The sequence below is a fragment of the Gossypium hirsutum genome, chromosome D02 (assembly GCF_007990345.1).
Source record: "Gossypium hirsutum isolate 1008001.06 chromosome D02, Gossypium_hirsutum_v2.1, whole genome shotgun sequence".
Lineage (NCBI taxonomy): Eukaryota > Viridiplantae > Streptophyta > Magnoliopsida > Malvales > Malvaceae > Gossypium > Gossypium hirsutum.
This window is the reverse complement of record NC_053438.1, coordinates 16,845,570-16,850,863: the sequence shown is the minus strand read 5'-3', so window position 1 is coordinate 16,850,863 and position 5,294 is coordinate 16,845,570.

Sequence of the window (5,294 nt, the reverse complement as noted above, 5' to 3'; positions counted from 1 at the left end):
TCTTTCGGAACCACAAATACTAATGTTTTCCACCAACGATATGCAGAATCTTTCAATAAAGATATAGCACATTTTAAACATTCTCTAGAAGTACACGATAATTCATCAAATACCCGGATAGAATTTTCAAGCCAAAATTCTACTTTCTCGAGATCATCATCTATGTTAGCCCTGAAATCTTTCGCCCTTTATTTTCAGATTTTATCAATTGGGGGTTTACTAGGTTTTACCAATTCAACACCTTGTGAAGCTACAGGAACCGGTTGAGGAATAGGAGGGGGTGGAGGAGGTTGAACATTTGGATTTCCTCGAATAAACTCTGTGTACCAATTATTCTTTATATGGAGGAAGGATTCTCGAGCCTCATATTGACTGTGTGTGTCAGTTCCATGTCTACTTTCCTCAAGCGCGGTCCCTTGCGCGGGAGTGGGCGCATTGTTTTCTACATCATCCGCTACAGCTCGATCAGGATCCATTTACTATATAAAAACACAATTTTAAATTGTCAGAATCATCACACTATCACAATATATTTATGGCATGTATATATAGACTTTCACACATATTTTGTTAGTCCAAGAACTGGCTAAACCATAGCTCTGATACCACTAAAATGTAACACCTCTTACCCTTGTTCATCGCCGAAACAGGGTAAAAAGTATTATCAAACATAAAATACATATTTTCATACAATCGGAGTTTTTTTTATATAAAATTTTTGACATAATCCCTTTTACAAATGTCTAATCCCTCCTGCAAATTTTCAAAACGCAATCTCAAACCAATTCAATATTTCAACTAATACAGCTATATACTTAAACATAATTAAATCATTCACGACATTCAAAGTAACCTCGCTAGCATTTTTTTTAAAAAAACCTATCAATTAATATACATTAACATCTTAAGCTAAGTAGTAATTAGTATATATATACATCACATTAACATTAAGTCTTCTATACATGCCATAATTCAGAAATATTGGTTTCAAAATACCAAAAGATGTAGATAGTGTGAATGATCCCCGACTCTGTCCAAATTCCAAGATGATTTCTAACACTATAAAACAAGAAAAAAAGAAAGAGAAGTAAGCATATAGCTTAGTAAGTACGTATGTAATTCATAAACAAATTTAAAACTTGTTTCCATAGATAACATAATTTTAATCAACCATAAATTTGATATTTATTCAAATTCCAGCAAACTATTTTTCTGCATCAAAGTTACTAAATTATTTTTATCCAGAGCTACAGAACTCCAAATTAAGTTCTGTAAATTTTCCCTAAAACAAGACTCATGTACCGTCTTATCATAAAATTTTTAGAATTTTTTACTTGGCGAATTAGTACAGTTTATTCTTTAAATTCACCCCTGTTTCACTGCTCAACATCTCTGACCTCTCTTCACTAAAAATGAATTATCTCACTGTACAAAATTCAGATGATATTTTTGTTTGTTTCTTTTGAAAATAGACTCATTAATTATTCTAATTATATAAATTATATCTCATAACTATTTTTGTACAATTTTTAATGAATTGTCCAATTCAGAATAGGGGATTCTGAAATCAATCCGACCCTGCCTCACTAAAATTCAAATATCTCAAAATATACAAACTCTTTTGCTTGATCTGCTTCTTTTATATGAAAGTAGACTCATTAAGATTTAATTCCATATCTCATTCAACCAATAAATCAATTTATAAAATATCTGCTTCTTTTGCAGATTTTAATCGATTCAACTATCAATTCAAAATTTCTAATTGTTATATAACTATTTCATATCCAACCATTTCTCATATATTATAACAAAATATCAGAAATAGTTATAAATAATGTATTAATTACATACAACTTACCTTGGCGCAAAATATAGGAATTTTGCAATTCAATCCTCAATCTTTTCCTTTCCCTTATCGAGGTTGATTCCACGGCTTTCTTGATCTATAATAGCAAATTTAGTTTTTTTTTAAATTCACATTTATCAAAATAATCCTCGACTCAACTTTTGACAAAATTATAATTTTGTCCCTAAACTTTTGCATATTTACATTTTTGCCCCAAAGTTCAGAAATTAAATTTTATAACATGCTGAACACTTTTCCCTTCTATGGCAACATCAAATTCTCACTCTAACTTCTACTTATGAACATGAAATATTTTTACCGATTATGTTATTTTGCTCGGTTTCATTTAAAATCGATTAGCAAAAGTTGTTTAACATAAATTATAGCTTCATATTCTTCCATAAAACATTAAAATACATACATTTCACACATGGGTAATTTTTCAAATTTCATCCCTAGCTCAAAATAACATAGAAATCGATAAACCGAGCTACGGGAATCTCAAAAATGGAAAGAACATTAAAAACGGGGCTAAAATGTACTTACAATCAAGATTGAAAGTGGCCGAAACCCTAGCTGTGGAGTCCTTCAAGTTTTGGCAGCAAGAAAATATGATAACACCATTTTTTACATCTTTTTCCCATTTTAATTCTATTTATTTACTAAATGACCAAAATGCCCTTACTTAAAAAAAATCCTATTTCACTTATTTCTTGTCCATTTTTTTCCATCACTAAATAATGGTCTAATTACCACATAAGAACCCCTAATTTCTAATTCCATAAAAATTAAATACCTTTAACAAATAAAACTCAACTTTTTGCACTTTTTACAATTTAGTCCTTTTGACTAAATTGAGTGCCCAAACGTCAAAATTTTCGAACGAAATTTTCACGAAATCTTTCTTTGAAATTGTGGACCATAAAAATATAGTAAAAATAAATTTTTGCTCTTCAAATTTGTGGTCTCAGAATAACTGTTCTGACTAAGCCCTAAATCGGGCTGTTACAAGCATAACACATAAAGTACTCAAATCAAGTTTTTATCTTGTGATAGATGCCAAAGGATAGGTAATATTTGCAAACGTAATGAATGCCTCAAACTTACATGCTTTCTTGTGAAATTTTCAACATTTGAGGTATTGATTTCATGGAATCGTTTCCTATATCTTATGGTAATTAATACATCTAATAATGCTAGGGTAGTAGTCAGATTTTTTTAAGAAACTTTTCTCTTATTTTGGAACACCTCGAGAAATCATTAGCAATAGGGGTACACATTTCTGTAACACTCAATTTGATAAGGTCCTTAAGAAATACAGTGTAGCTACCCCTTATCACCCTCAAACTAGTAGGCCAGCTGAAGTGTCAGACTGAGAATTGAAACGCATACTAGAAAAGACCCTACAGACAAATAGGAAGGATTGGGCATTACAATTACATGATGTTTTATGGGCTTATAAGACTGCATATAAAACACCCATAGGAACGTCTCCCTACAAACTTGTTTATGCGAAGGGTTGTCAATTACCACAAGAACTCGGACATAAAGCATTTTAGGCAATAAAATTTTTGAATAACGATTCTAAAATTGCAGGTAAAAAGAGGTTATTGCAACTAAATATGTTAGATAAATGGCGAGAAACTGCTTATGAGAGCTCGAGATTGTATGAAGAAGTAACAAAGCGACACCATGACGCTCGCTTAAAGCAGCCCAAACAATTCACAGTTGGAGATGGTCATTCCCATTTGTGTTAAAATATATTTGTCCATACGGTACAATAGAGGTAACAGATCCTGAATATTGCACATTCAAGGTAAATGACCATCGACTCAAATCTTATCTTGGCGGTGATATTAATAATGAGAGAGAGGAGCTCCAGCTCTAAAATCTGAATTAACCGTGAGCGTGGAAAGGAAAGTCGAGCTTAGACTTTAAATAAGCAATTCTTTAGAGGCAACCCGAGTGTTTCAATTTTTATTTCTCTTAATGTTGTTGCATGTTTAGTTTGCATTTTAAAAAATAGAGGTCACACAACCTAGATTGGTCCACATGGTCGTGAGGGAAACACTGGTGTGTCCCAGACCATGTACATGCTAGAGCTAATTTTTTCAATTTTCTTTCAACACATATGGAAACAAAGAGTGACATGGTTTGGAGACATGGCCGTGTGGGACACACGACCTGTCACACGGGCGTGTGGTATACCGTGTGCAACACACTACCCAACACACAGATGTGGGAGAAGCGAATGAGCATCGCACACGGACTAAAATGACCCACACAGCTAGACAACACAGCCGTGTGTGGTACATGTCCTGGACACACAGACGTGTCCTAGGTTATTTGAATCCTGGAGCTTAATTTCTTTAGATTTCATGTTACACACGACCTTAGAGTGAACACATGAGTCAGAGGCTTGACCGTGTGGCCCAACACGGGCCATATACACGATTGTGTCCTCTTTTCAAGACTAGGGTTTTCAATTTTTTTCTCTATTGTCGTGTCACCAAAACCCAGCCTCAACACCACCATTCTCCCCCCTTCCATCGTCGGTTCCGATTTTATTTCCCCTCCCTCCCTGTACCTCTTCTCATCACTCTCGAAGCACCACATAGCGTCGACCATCATTTCCCTCTCCAATCCTTACACACGTCAACCCCTCCATCATTTTTTCCCCCCGATCAACCTTCTCCTTGGTCTTCTTTCCCCATCGCCACAAAACACCCCACCAACAGTTACGTATTTCTTTCCAATCCCCTCACTCTTACCCCAACACGTACGCAACCACCGTTCTTCATGTTGCTCCATTCATTTCTAACTTCGAGTAACATTCGCGACCAAAACTGTCGGTCTCCCATTTTCTTTCATCCCGCCACACCTGTCCCTTAGCTACCACTGTCACCACCATCTGCAACAATCCCCCACCATTTGTTCCCCTCTATTTTTTATTTATTTATTTATGTTGATTATTATTATTTTATTATATTCTATTTTTTATTTTATTTTATTATCTTATTACATTTGAATTATTAGTATTAGTATTTTTTTCATTATTTGTATCAGATTACTATACTATTATTATTACTATTTATTAATTTACTATTAGTATTAGTTTGGACATTTTTGTTTCATTAGTTGTAGTCTTACATGTTAGATTTTTACTATACTAGTTTTAGTATATTCAGTATATTTTAATCTGAGCATCGCTTTATTAATATGTTTGAGGTGTCCAATCTTTGGTTGTTATTTATTCTTTCAGGTACAACATGACTAATACTAGAGGAAAACCTAAGGCCGCAGTTCCCGCCTCTAAAAGTAAAAGACACCGAGGGCGACTTTGTCCTTGGCTCCTCCTCCAGTCGCGAGACATCAGTGTCTTCAATCATTCACGGGTCCACATGAGAACCAATATCAGTGTCTGAAGGAGAGACTGTGGCTTTGGTTT